This window comes from Papaver somniferum, chromosome 2 (assembly GCF_003573695.1).
Source record: "Papaver somniferum cultivar HN1 chromosome 2, ASM357369v1, whole genome shotgun sequence".
NCBI lineage: Eukaryota > Viridiplantae > Streptophyta > Magnoliopsida > Ranunculales > Papaveraceae > Papaver > Papaver somniferum.
This window is the reverse complement of record NC_039359.1, coordinates 69100705-69115412: the sequence shown is the minus strand read 5'-3', so window position 1 is coordinate 69115412 and position 14708 is coordinate 69100705. Positions and strand designations below refer to the sequence as shown.

At 37.4% G+C, this 14708-nt stretch overlaps 1 long non-coding RNA gene across 1 annotated transcript; it reads left to right on the top strand.

The window, feature by feature from the left end:
- Window positions 1–13564: 13564 nt before the first annotated feature.
- Window positions 13565–14458, top strand: LOC113347954. The gene is made up of 4 exons (XR_003359356.1): window positions 13565–13732; window positions 13867–13949; window positions 14122–14179; window positions 14346–14458. It is a non-coding gene; the product is annotated as an uncharacterized LOC113347954 (long non-coding RNA).
- Window positions 14459–14708: the final 250 nt, after the last annotated feature.

Here is a 14708-nt window from a genome sequence, read left to right as displayed (position 1 = left end):
GTGAACAAATATGTGGTTTGTGAAAGTACATTTATATAATATGCTTAACTTATAATTAAACTAAGTGATTGATATTTACTTTTCATGGTTATCAGAAAATAGGTACCGTATTGAGCATGAATACACCTTGCTTCTTACCAAATGTGAAGTGGCCTCTTGGTTGGCAAATTGGAGGATACCTCGGTCCTCATGTAACCTTGGCCATACGTTTTGTGTTTCAATATCTTTTAACAGTTCGTTAATGAGTCGGTAACATTTGTAATTTCTTACTCAGGGTTCTTACTACCGTTTTGGCAGAGACATTTCAGATGCTCACCACAAAGCTTGCTTTTATATGCTGGGACTCACATTAGTGGCACTGATGGAGAAGCCGTATCTACACAGGTTTTATCTCTCTCTACCATTTCATCCTATTTATTACACATCGCATCACTATACATTCTTGAAATTCCACAATAAATGAAAGTATAGCATGACTATGATTCAGCTATTACAAGTACATGAAATGTAAATTAAAAATTGACCTTTAGCAGTCTCGATTTATACCACAGTTCTAACTTATTTTCTCTAGATACAGGTTTCATGATCTTCATCGATATTAAGACACTAAATTCTGATGCATTCTTGAGACTGGGTGTGGGAGCATCAAGTCGGTCTGGATGTGGCCATTGAAGCCGAAGACCATGTTCGGTGATCTGGAAACATTCTTGAGGTAATCACTTATATAGATTCTGAAGAAGTATGTTACTATCAACGTCATGCGGATCGGGGCATTTTGACTTTATTTTTAACGGCGGGGCATTTTCACAAAATTATCATCGAAATTGGGGCATTTTACCTCTTTGCCCTTCTTCAAAAAAAGCTGAGATAGAACATAAGGTGGAGTTCATTTTTAGCACTCTTATATAGATTTTGAAGAAGTATGATGATAAGAGTGCTAAAAATGTAAAGAAACACAAGGATTTTTTACATGGTTCGATCATTGTGATCTACATCCATGATTCTTCACTAGTGATTGTTGTAATTACATGAATAGAATATTTAGAATCTCCATTAATGAGTATTTGGAGCTCTAGATCTAGTTTTTGAGGAAGAAGATGATAAAGAAAATAAAGTCTCTCCCTCTACAAAACGTGTGTCTCCTCTCTTTCTCTCTCCTGCCTTTCTCTTTATATAGGTGTTTATATAGTGGATGACACGTAACATGTAGTGGGGTACAGCTAATAAAACCCATATTTTCGGATCTAACGTGTGCGATGTTCTTGCACGGTCACATTGGTACTTCTCGCACGTACTCTTCATGCTTTTAGTGTGACTTTGTGATATCATCATTGGTATCTTTTGTGCGATCGGCTTCGCTTGGTAATGAAGTGACGTTACCAAGTAATCCTTCTTCTCGTCTCTCACTGTAAAACCCTAAAGTTTTTTTTTTTTTTTTTTTTTTTTTTTTGTCAAAGACCCTTTTCTGGATTCCTTTCTTCCTTTTCCTTTTGAAAATGATTGAATGATTGAAACTAGAGGTGTAAGTGAAGCGTAGCTTATTCTCCTCGATGGTTAGAAAGTAAACCCCAGACGCGCACTAGAAGAGGGTTTGCCATTACAGAGTTGGGATTTGTCCCCAAACTTTTGAACCAAATTTTATTACTTCCATTTTTCATTGGGCAGTTGGGGATTATCATTAAGAACAGAACAGCAAAAATGAGCTTTAAGCTGGTAAAATTTATGTTCTGACAAAACTACGATTGTCCAAGAAAATTGTACATAAGAGAAGAACCATTTATGTTACTACTGATACAATTCTCAAACAAACACGAGAAAATTAAACACGAAAAAATAAAGTAAAAAAATTATCCAGCATTTCATATGGATGAAGATCAAAAAACTATCCTTACCTTTTCGCTTTTATCAGCAACTATCATCCCTAACTTCAAGTAACTGGATAAATGATTACCCGATTTCACAAGGAGAAATACCAAGAGGAAAACTCAAGAATCAGGTCCATCACTTTACACGTGTTGGTAATGATGCAACTTGTATATGAATACTTTCCCAGCTGCGATGCCAACAGCCATGAAACCTCCACCAGGACTAAAGTCCAGACAGCGAGGAAAATGTAAGGGCCTATTTGCAGGAGGCCGGTTCGAGAAAACAGTATAACTCGGAATGTGAACAAGTTTTAAGCTGTTCTTCTGCATGCTAGAACATATAGCCAATATCTGTGAATCATGGTTGAACTTCAGGAAATAAACTTTCGTGGTCAGATTCTCTACAGTTTTGACAGGTTTTCTCTTCCCCTCTAGGAACTCGCTTTTATTGTAAATATTCACTATCCCGCTATCTGAACCAGCGGCAAACAAGGATCCATTCGGGGATGTTGAAAGGGAATGTCCGGTCATGCAACCTTCATCTACAGCCTTGTGGATGCAAGTTCTTGTTCTCAAATCCCAATGGTAGATATGCCCGTCACCCCCGGAACTCAACAACTGGCGTCCACTCATTAAATATGTAATTTAGAAATTTTGAAAATAACTTATTTTAATAAATTGTAAAATTAAGTTCATAATTTAATCATTCGTACGTTCCTTTCGAAGTTTGATGATACACTTGTGCCCAACATAGGAATTGATGGTCCATTCTTAAAACTCCTAATCCGTACATACTAATTAGTGCCGAAATATCTCAATACAAAAATTCTTAACAAACTTGAATGTAGACTATATAAAAACAGCTCTCTCACAAAATTCGCAAAATGGTGAGGCCCAAAAGTGGCCTAAAGGATCCATACCTTCATGTGAAGAAACAGTTTTCACGTGTTTTTTTTTTTAATTTTTTTCTCGATAAATAAAATTATATTAAGAAAGAAGGGCAATTACAAACTTGCAATGCAGAGAGCTACCAAACAGGGAAAAGTAAACCCAAAATTAGTGCCACCAAACAAAGGAATGCAAGAATCTTTACTGGTAAGAAGAGATTGCAGAGGCTATCATCGTTAAGTCTAAATTTAGTGCCTTCCACTAGGCTACTACTATTTATTCCGTCGCTGGTTACCGTCTTAATGATGTAATATCCAACAGGAGGACTCTATTTTTTGATTCTTCTTAGTTAGTTTTGTCCGTTTTTTGGGTTTTTCTTTTACATGGTTTTTTTGCAGCGTTTCATATAGAAGTACTGAAAAACTTCCTAGACCTAAATGAAGATAAGGACAATCTACGATTACAAGAATCAAAACCCTAAAGCATGTTAAAGCAATCGAGATTATTCTGAGTATGAAAATAAAATCTAGATTGCTTTAACATGCTTTAGGGTTTTGAGTTGAAAAATAAAGAAGAAAGAAAAAAGGTGGAGGCCATGATTTAATTCTGTAAATCTGAATTTTTGTAGACCCAACGCTCTGGATGAAAATATCAACCCAATTGACATTCAACACAAAACTTGAAGAACTTTATTCCAAATGAAGCTCACCGTTATTTCTATTAATGCCTAGGAAATCTCCACAATTACATATACTTGTGCTTGGGTGATATATTACAAGAGGTGAGGTGGCATCAGAGTTGGAAGATGAAATTCTTCCATCCTAAATTTTGTATGTATTTAATCAAAAATTCTTCACCGTGGGAAAAAAACACACATGAACCGTGTACTCTTATCTTTCTCAATGGTGGCCAAAAAGTGGCCTCTGTTAATCCCAAAAAGGTGGGGCCCATCTTTTCATGTGAAAAGTTGCTTATGCGTGTTTTTTTTTGCGTTCCGAGAAGAACCTGTTAATTGACATGTTTGTTCGTGCCACAATTTTGTGTTACTTTATTATTATTACAGACGTAATTTCTTGCTTCCTCACGCAAGTAAGAAAGCTCAAAACCACCAGAAAAAGACACAACACATTACAAACACTCCGTCCCAATCAAGAATCCAACTAAATAAAAGACATACAATAACATATTAAGACTTATTTAGACAAGAGCAACTTACCAACAGTCAGACTTAAGCAAACACAAACATAACCATTCATAAAGGATCAGGATCAGAAAGATCGAAAAGAAAGAAATCAAATCTTAAGTAGCCAATGCAAGAAGTTCCTCGTGACGTTCAAATTCAACCATGTCTTCCTCTTTCAAGCTCACCCAGGCTTCTATACCATCCCCTGAACTTGTGTCGATAAACATAACACAATTTTTTAAAAGTAGCTTAGAAATGCTAGCCCAACTGGGTTTTCCCCAACCAAAGTCTGCTTCATATATGGGGAACCTACACCAACTGGTAAACATTAAAAACGTCTTATGATCATCACTTAATGTCCCTTCCTTCAACATCTGATGCATCTTCATATGGTTGCATGAGATTGCAAAGTTGCTTTTCATGGCTTTCACGTGCTCATTGTCAACCAACTTTATGAAATCCTTAATATGGGACACCAACTCCGGGTAGTATTTGCTTTGATCATGAAAATCTTTCCCCATTGTTGATACCAGTTAGGTCACGGGATACTTTTGTTATGGCACTATCAGTCATATTCCCGAAACTATTAGCTGGCAACGGTGGAATCGTCCAAGTCCTCAAATTTATTGCAAATGCTGATACATACTGCACCTGCTTTGGATCAGAAACAACATTTACATCAGTGATAGGGGTGACAGTATCGTCTATCTGTTTTACTATGAATTGATGATCCACATCCATGAAGCACATCCATATAAAGGATGTTAATGCTTCAAATCGTGTCGGTAGCTGCTGCACGTTATGTTCTTGCTTATCGAACTGATGATCTGATCCGTTATTGGTATTTACATGGATGCACTTTTCCTTAAGTTTAGCTATACTAGAATCCTTGAAAACAAATCTTTTTCTTAGTATTTAAATTCGATCTGGTACAAGTTGGACTTCTGCAGTTTCTTTATCTTCGTGGTCGTTGAAACTTGTTGGTGGGAAGATGGATGAAAACATGTAACAAGGCTTACCAACGGCTGCAACCTTTAGTTCATCATCATGTGTGCTAAAACCACCACGAGCTGTGGCTGCCCAATCCCTCACAAAATTAGCGAACGAAGACGCATCAACTATCTTGTGTGAGTAAGAGAGACAGACAACCATTCCACCACAATCGAAGACATTAACTTGGATTTTTAAGAGAGCATCGGAGTTCAAGTGTAATACCGCTCGCCTAAATGCTGACCCAGTCCATCCATAAGGCTCATAAGGTAATAACGGTTCCATAACCTCAATGTCGGAACCGGAGACTTGTATAACCTGAGAGACTACTCTACCGACCACTCTGGCCTCGATGTAGTGTAGGAGTGAAATATCGCACATTCGTTATGTATGCGAAATAACAATCATCTAATGTGAGCGAAGACTATCGCACATAGTAAAATTGAGATGACGTATTTGATGATGTCAGCACAGTCGCGAGTAAAGTGTGATGAACTGTGCGAAGTGTAAAGTATGCGAAGTTGAGCAAGTGTACATGAGCGATTGTAACGCACAGTGATTCCGAAAGTAGGGGATCTATTAGCTGTCATCCATTATGTAATATCCTATATAAAGGGAAGGGCTATCATGTAATGAATGGATTTTTTAGAGTGTGTTAGACAAGAAATTAGGAGAGAGAAATTTTATTTGGAGAACAAGTTAAGTCTTTGTATTATCTTATATCCAACTTAAGATCTTAATGAATAAACGAATGATTTTCACCATGATTTCTTAGAGTATTGATTCTTGTATGGATGTGGTTGTAGGATTTCCTGCAACTACATTTTGGCGCTAGAAACAGCTTGGGGTGATAAATCCTATTGGTTAGTTTATAGAATCTTGGAAAGTTAGATCTGGAAATTCTGGAGAAGATAAAGATGAAAAGTAAAGAATCTATAGAGAAAGTAAGAATCATGAGGATACGAGGAAGAGGTAGAAATATACAGTGTAATTCTATAACTAAAATGTCACTCTTCGATGCGGATTTTTAAGCAGGAATAACAGGAAAAATACACAAACGATATTATAAAGGAAAGAAAGTGGAGAAAACGGAGATAATGTTTGCAGCAAATGAAATTCCGGAAGAAAATTTAAAACGGACAGAACCGTTGGTAATTACAGTAACAACTGAGCGAAGAGAAAACAGTGAAATGATGAAGAAATCAGAGGAATGGGCGATTAATAGAACGTTGGTGGATACAAGAAGTGTTGTTGATATCTTATTCTATCGTACGTTCAAGGCCATGGGATACAAAGATGCCGATATGACATGTCCAACTTACAATGTGCATGGATTCAATAAAGCAGTGACAAAACCAAAAGGAGAAATAATGATGCAAATATTGTTGGGAGAAATAGAGACGAAGATAACATTATGTGTGATTGATATAGAATCACCATACAACATGTTATTGTGTAGACCATGGGTTCACGCGATAAAGGTTGTAGCGTCAACACTACATCAATGCATTAGATTCCCAATTCCAAGCGGAATAGGCGAAATTAAAGGAGATGTTATGAGTGCGAACACTACACCATTTTTCCCGATTAGCAACAAAATTGTGCAACAGCTCTTACGCAGTTGCGAATTCGCAACTAAATTCAACTGCTCAAATATTAGCAACTGTTTGTTGGAGTTACGAAATTTGTAACTGCAGACAAAAGTTGCGAATTTTTAAGCCATGTTGCAATTCACAACTGCTGACCATACCACATGTGCTTCCTGTTTGTGTGCAAAGTAACACTAGAATTCCACATTGCGACGAGTTTGAGTGGTTGGAAACACTATTTTTTACGGTTAAGATTTTCTATGAAATATTTGGACGGTTTGATCAAATATCTCACCTAAACCTTATATTTATCCCAAACGAGAGAACACTTCGCCTCTATCACTCTAATCCATCTTTCTCCTTCTCCCTCACCTTCACTCCATTTCAGTCTCTGCTTCAAAAAAAAAAAAAATCACGACTCTCAGTTCTGCTATCGCCGAAACACCACCACCATGAGAAACCCATTAAACGCAAACCATTTTATCTTCGATTTTTCTCTGAAAACCATTTTCTCTTCAGATAACCAACCACCAATAAATCTTCGAGAGAAATCTTTTTCTTGATTATATTGTTCTTCAGTCCTTCTCTTGAAAAACCACCATTATTTTCAGTTAGAAAAGAGTTTTTGGTGAATACTTCCACACAAACTATGTGCAGAGAGCGGTTCAATTTATATTAAACACTATCAAATAATCTGTTACAGATTTGGTAAAAGAATCAAAGACTGAGTATGCCAAAAATGTAGGCTTTAGAATCTGACACAAAACTAGGTCAAGAGACTTGGTGTGCAGTCTTTCTAGCAGAGTCTTCAGGAGTTGGCTTAACACCTCCCCTCAAGTTGAACTGCAGCTCGCGAAGTTGCAACTTGCTACGTAGAATATGAAATCTCGGCGATGGAAGCCCCTTAGTAAAGATGTCAGCAATTTGGTCCCGTGAACTGATGAACTTGACATGAAGTAGACCAGTAGCCACACGTTCACGGACAAAATGATAGTCAATCTCAATGTGCTTTGTGCGGGCATGGAAAATGGGATTTGAAGTTAAGTACGTGGCTCCTAAATTATCACACCAGAGCAATGGAGGTGAAATTGTGAAACCAAGCTCCCGCAGCAAGGATTGGATCCAGATTATCTCTGAAGTAGCTATTGCAATTCCTCTATATTCTGCTTCAGTACTGGACTTTGACACTGTCTTTTGCTTGCGTGCACTCCAAGAGATCAAGTTTCCTCCAAAATAAACACAATATCCACTAGTTGAGCGTCTGTCATCCAAACTTCCAGCCCAGTCTGCATCAGAGTATGCCTGCAAAGAGAATTCTGAGGAAGAACGAATATGCAGATCATAGTTCACTGTATTTTTAAGATAACGAATAATCCTTTTGACCAATTCCCAATGTTCCTCAAATGGGTCATGCAGGTATTGACAGACCTTGTTAACTCCACAGAAATATCAGGTCGCGTTAAGTGCAGATATTGCAGTGCACCCACAACACTGCGACACAAAGTTGAATCATGAAACCTTTTTGAACCTTGCTTCTGAATTTTCACATTCACTGCCAGAGGTGTGTTTACCGGCTTTACCCAATCTAGCTTTGTCTTGCGCAGAAGGTCTGCAACATACTTACGATGTGATAGAATCAGTTCAGAACCCTGCCTTAGGATTTCAACCCCCAAAAAGAAAGAAAGATCACCCAAATCCTTTAGTGCAAACACAACACTGAGATCTTCAATTAAGCCAGAGATCTCAACTGAATGTGAACCGGTTACTATTATGTCATCAACGTAAACCAAAACGTACAATGTGGAATCCTGCGTTTGACGGATGAAGAGAGAAGTGTCAGCTATTGAACCCTTAAACCCCAACTTGACCAGGTAGTTGCTTAGTTTTGAAAACCACGCTCTAGGCGCCTGTTTAAGGCCATAGAGTGATTTGTGCAGCTTGCAGACATGGGTTGGATGCTTCTCATCTACATACCCCTGAGGCTGCTGCATATACACATCCTCTTCCAGATCTCCATGCAGAAAGGCGTTCTCCACATCCAGCTGTTCGATATACCAGTTATGCATTACAGCAATTGACAGCACAAGGCGAATAGTGCAAGGCTTTACCACTGGTGAAAAAGTTTCACCATAGTCAATTCCTAGCTGTTGGTTATAACCCTTGGCAACTAGACGTGCCTTTCTCTTGTTGATTGAACCGTATGGATTCTGTTTAACTCGATACACCCATTTGGATCCCACCACATTCATACCTTTTTCATATTTCACCAGAGAGTATGTGCCATTTTTAATTAATGCATTGATCTGAACATCCATTGCATCCCGCCATTCTGGAATTTTCCTTGCTGCCGAGAAACAAGTTGGCTCCATGAAATCGTCATCAAGCAGAAGATGCTTGGATGCAGTCAATCACATTTTTTGAATAGGCTTGTGTATACCGGCTTTTGCACTTGTGACCATTGGATGGGATATTGTACTTTGGACTTCATCATGTATAGGTACAGATGTAGCTGGCAGAGTTGAAGCAGGTGCAGAAGTTGAAATTGCTGGACTAGCCACAGAGGAGATGGTTGCATCAGAGTAAGCCAAACTTTCTGAGGCCGATGCTGAAAGATGCAGGTTGTCTGATGTATGTGCGGCATTAGGCTGTGAAGCATTACCCTGAATTACAGTAGTATTTCCTATTACAAATGGATTCTTAGAGAAAATACTTGTGCTGGATTGTACAATACCTGGATTTGGAACTGGGGATTAATGCTTGAGAGGCAAGAATGGGAATGTAGATTCCTCAAAGCGCACATGTCTAGAGATATAGATTCTGTTTGTTTCTCTGTCTAAACACATGTACCCCTTATGTGCATTGTTGTAGCCTATAAAAACACATTGAGTTGACCTAGGTTCTAGTTTATATTTATTATATTTCCTGAAGCAAGGATATGCAAGACAGCCAAAAACTTTCAAGAAGGAATAGTCTCGTAGTTTGTTGAACAACAGTTCTAATGGTGTTTTCGAGATTGACACTGAATTTGGTAGCCGGTTTATAAGATAACATGCAGTAACAAAAGCATCTGCCCAAAAAGACCTAGGCATATGAGCATGAAACAGTAAGGCCAAACCAGACTCTGTCACATGTCTGATTCTTCGTTCTGCCAAACCATTCTGAGGTGAAGTGTGAGGACATGAAAAACGATGCTGAATGCCAGACTCATTTAAATAGGAAGTAAATTTTTGATACTCAAGAGCATTATCAGATTGAATTTTTTTTATCTTATCACAAGTGAGATTCTCAACTTGTTTGCGAAAGAGAATAAAAGTATGTAATGCATCAGACCTTAGAACTAGGGGAAATATCCATGTATAGTGAGAATAGACATCCATAAACAAAATGTAATAACGAAAACCAGTTCTTGATAAGGAGGGTGAGACCCATATATCTGAAACAATTAATCTCAACGGCTTATTATAAACTGTTTTACTCAAAGAAAAAGATAACTTCTTGCTTTTACTCACATGGAAAGAATGACAGAAGTCAAAGTTTTTATTGGTTACTGGAAGTGAAAATTGACGACATATTTTGGACACAGTGCTAATCATTGGATGTCCTAGTCGCTGGTGCCAAAGAGGAAGTGTATAGGTCACCATAGCTTCAGGTTTTATTGAGTGCTGAATCAAATCTACCCCTTCAAACATATAAAGACCATTCTTGTTAAACCCTCTCAGCAGCATTATCCCCGTGCGCTTGTCCTTTACAACAAAGAAACCAGCATGAAACTCAAAATAAACATTATTGTCTCTACATAATTGTGATACAGACAACAAGTTTGTCTTGATTATAGGAAAATGATAAATATGATTCAATGCAAAAGTTCGAGAATTAAGCGTAAAAGATGCATTACCAACATTGGAGATTTCCAGTGCATTACCATTGTCTACATGAACCTGCTCAGTGCCATTGTATTCATGAGGAATGGACAGATTTCTCATATCAGAAGTGAGATGGTGAGTTGCACCAGAGTCTGTCACCCACTGATTCCCAAAATGGTCTCCAGGTAAAGAAATATAGGCCTGCGCTGGACGCCGGTTGTTGGTTTGTCGTAGCGAAACCAACATCTGTCACCAAGATGGCCCTTCTTCTTACAGATCTGGCACTTGTCAACGAACTGAGGAGGTCTCTGATTCTGCTGCTGACGAGCATTCATATGATTGTTGGAATATTGATATTTTTTTTGGACTTGATTCTTCCGTTGATCACCACTGCTTGTAGAGGGAAAGTTTGTGACAGCTACATTTGCTACTGGAGACTGCAGTGATGACAACTGAGACTCTTGGCGCATGTCATAGGTGTTCATATGAGAGTAAAAGGTATCTATGGGCATATCCTCAATAGTGCTTAAAGCAGTGACAATAGGATCATAGCTTTGGTTAAGGCCATTACTAATGGCTTGTTTCTTTTCATTTGTTGTTACAGCACAGCACAGCCAGATTCTTTTCATTTGTTGTTTAGCATCATTCAAATAGGTTTTGAGAGTTTTGTTACCTTTTGACATGTTGTGCAGCTGCTTTTTCAGATTCATCTGATGATGAAAAGTTTTTGGGGCATATTCGGATTCTAGTTTATCCCAGACATCCTTAGCAGTTGTTAGGTGAGCTACATTACTTAAAACTTCATGTGTCAGAGTTGAATTGAGCCATCCAACTATGAGAGAATCCTGATGCTCATAAGCTGTATACGCAGGATTTATATCTTCACTTTCAGGTAACGTCTTTGCAGGAACTTGTTTTGTTCCATCTACAAATCCACTTAGATCATAGCCTTTTAAGATTGGTTTGAACTGTGCCTTCCAGAGGATATGATTTGTTTCTGTGTGTTTTAATGTGACAAGGTGATGAATCTGCACTTGTCTTAGGGTATTTGTTGTTTCTGCCATGAATTGTTTTGGTGTTTTGAGCGGAAGATGGCTTGGATCAGGCTGATACCAAGTTAGAAAAGAGTTTTTGGTGAATACTTCCACACAAACTATGTGCAGAGAGTGGTTCAATTTATATTAAACACTTTCAAATAATCTGTTACAGATTTGGTAAAAGAATCAAAGACTGATTATGCCAAAAATGTAGGCTTTAGAATCTGACACAAAACTAGGTCAAGAGACTTGGTGTGCAGTCTTTCTAGCAGAGTCTTCAGGAGTTGGCTTAACATTTTCTTTTCGTGCTTGATTTTCTATAGGAAAAGTTAGGGTTTGATTTTGAAGTTAGGGTTTACAATTGTTTCGGTGGAGTTTTAGGTCGATTTAAAAGAAGAAGAATCTTAATTGAAGAGTCTACACGGTGGTTTTGTTCTAGGGTTTATTTCTGGGTTTATTAGTAAAAAATGATTTTTTAGGGTTCAAATTTTGGGTTACTTTTGCTGTTTTGACTGTACTTGAAGTAAATTGGGTTTATAAGTGGTGGATAATTGAAGTAATTTGAGTTTATAATGATTTGTGGTGGATGTAATTGAAGTAGTTGGGTTTGTAATTGTATGAATTGTCTAGTTTTGCTTGTGAAATCATGATGTTCATATTTTTTGGGTATTTGATTGTTAACAAATTAGGGCTTATGTTTAGAAGTGTTAGGACATGTTTCTAGGTTCAGAAGGACATAGCAGGATGGGTAAGTCAGTTTCAATTTTGGGCTAATTTTAAACCATGAAATAAGTTAAACAAAGTTTGTTGTCTGCCATTGATAACAGGGATGAACGATTAAATATTAAAGGTGTTCGATTGTTTGAAACAGATTAAGAAAAGTTTCAGATTCTTCTATATTTTCATTGTAGAACAAATGAATAAGGTATTGAGATTTTTATTTTGTTGATTGGGTTTGGATAAAATGGTATAGGGAAGAATAGAACACTCAGCTGTAAATACCAACAAACCATTTCTCTTCTATCTCTTTTAATCTCCTTATTGATGTGTTTGATTAGTTAATATTGCAGATGTTTCTGGGGAAAAAAGAATCTTTGAATATGTTTCATGTGAAACCAAGTCTAGGTACCTTGGTAAGTAGCTGAAGAATCTACATTTTACTGGTAGAATCAAGTAGCAAAATTAAAATTTGGGTGTGTATTATCCTTGGTACTAAATTTGGAATGTGGTTTGATTTGTAGCGATCAAGGCATATCAGTATTCGTCGATTATGAGTGTCACATGGATTGCTAGACAACACCATAGGTTATGATCTTAACATGGATATTCAAAGGACTATATACTGTATAGTCTATGTCAGTTCTTTGGTGCATCTATATGTGTGGTTGGTCTTTGTTTGATGCTTTTGTCGGATTCGGACGGTAGTGGCTCATCAGTTAATTGCTTTTCTTAGTTCAATCCAGCTGATTAAGTGAGCAAGTGAATGGATTTATATAGACTTCAATGATTGAAATCGTGTTAAACAATATTGTTTGTACAGTTGTACATGTACTAATTGAAATCGCTTTCAGGTGGGTCGGCTCCCCTTCTTGGTGACGTGCTTGTCAACGCTGGAACGCTTCTTTGTGCACTAAGTAATGTTGGAGAGGTCAGAAGTCATTTTGGAGAGGTCAGAAGTAATGTTTGTGCACTAAGTAATGTTGGAGAGGTCAGAAGTCATTTTGTGCTCATTTTCATTCATAGCTTGTCACTTTTGAAAGTCCTCTGGAATTAATGTTAAGTCGATAGCTATTGTAATTTTCTTTACCTTCATAGTTTTTGGTGGTCATGAAAAACAACTTGTTGCTGTCATTTACTCGCGTAACTTGTGGATCCTCCTCGGTATATGCAGGAATTTTTTGCTATGAAAGAGATCTTACTGAACTTCTTGCAATTCTTGGTATATTCGGAAAAAAGGGCTTGAAGTGTACTGATGGACAGATTGATATACTTGTTGAGGCATCGCGGCAGTGTATTGACTATTTATACAAATTTGGGGATTTTGATTTTTTTTTTTTGTAGAGTACGTCAGTACACATAAAAAAAGAGAGGGAAAAACCCTCGGATACCCTTCTTTAATGGTTTTGTGGTTTTGTAGTTTCAGCACCTTGCTCAGGCACTTCATCAGCAAAAGAAAACCTTATCATGTTTTTATATCCATTTTGTGATTTGCAGGATGAAGCACATTCTCACTTCAATACTGTTGGGATGATTAACTTATGGAAAAGGAGTGTATGTTGCACAACATGGGCTTGTCAAGTATCTTCTGTGGTTTCAGGTATGAGCGTGAATGCTATTAACCGATTGGTTGTCTCACATGGTTGTAGCTCACTACAATTTTCCATCTTAAATATACCCCGAGTAACCAGGTATCTTAAAAGCTACTAACTGATTCCTGTCATCCTTTTGTAGTTAACATGCTTCGTTCTGTTATAGTAACCATGACAGATAGCAGGGCACATAAGTATTTTTACTAAGCAAATTCCGTTCTTCAGGTGCACTGCCTTCATAGCTTCAAAATAATTTCCTTATTGTTTTGCTAGCCTATCCTAGTTCTTTTACAAAGGGACGATTTCCATGTATATGATAGTTTCAGAGTACCAATTGTATCCCACAAGTTTTTTGGTACTTCATTTTGATGAGTATGTCAATTGCTTGTCACTGCAGATCCTGATGGGAAAATCACAAAGAACATGAAACAGGAAGCCAAAAGTGTAGGGATAAGGTACACGGATTATATTATTATAGTCATTAAACAATCTTTGTTGCATTGTGTCTGTCTTAGGCGTTGAAGTATATTTGGTTCTTTACTTTTACTGCTCTCTTCTTCTTGTTTTGCATGTCTTTGACTTCAAATTATATATGATGTTCTTCTATTTGTCTGCTTGCAGGTTGCAAATCTCACCTTGGATACTGCAGAACACACAACTAGTATATTGAGAAGTTTGCTAACCACCAAAGTGAGCAACGTGTCATTCTCCCTTTGTTTATTATTCATTGTGCCTAAGTTCTTTTTGTGGCTTGTTCAAATAGAATACTTCTTTTTTTCAAACCCACTTAATATCTCTTAATGAGTTATGTTGATGTGTTTTATATATTTTGGCCTGAAATATATGCCTGAATATGCGGGTAATTTGGCATGAAAATGGAACGCTTCTTTGGTTAAAAGGCAGTTAATGTCTCTCTGAATAAGTTACATATATGTGTTCACTATTTTGGCCTGAAATTGGCCTTCCAAGGAACTCTTGACTAGG